Raw genomic sequence first — 356 nt, 5'->3', positions numbered from 1 at the left:
GCAGGGAAGCTCCTTACAACAAAGTACACAACGCAAGACTGCTTCTGGAAACCCTCCCTTGTTTCTTTCAGACAGCTGAGAAAAGCAACCAACAGTGAGTTTTGGTAGACTGTGTCTATGAACAAAGTGCCCTACTGAGCTGAGCTGACTGTATCTGCTTTGGGACGCGGGTCCAGAACCTGATGCTACAGGGCCTGCAGCACTGGCTGCTTCCATTCCTAGGCCTCAGTTTCCCTCCTAGCTTTATTGCTCCTCCAAATTCAGCATCCTACTTCTTTTCTCTGCTCCATTCCAGCTGACTGCACTCGTGTGTCTGTGTGCACACACGCGTGCATGTGTGTGTGTGAGAGAGAGAG

Source organism: Microtus ochrogaster, linkage group LG4 (genome assembly GCF_000317375.1).
Source record: "Microtus ochrogaster isolate Prairie Vole_2 linkage group LG4, MicOch1.0, whole genome shotgun sequence".
Lineage (NCBI taxonomy): Eukaryota > Metazoa > Chordata > Mammalia > Rodentia > Cricetidae > Microtus > Microtus ochrogaster.
This window is presented reverse-complemented; position numbering follows the sequence as displayed.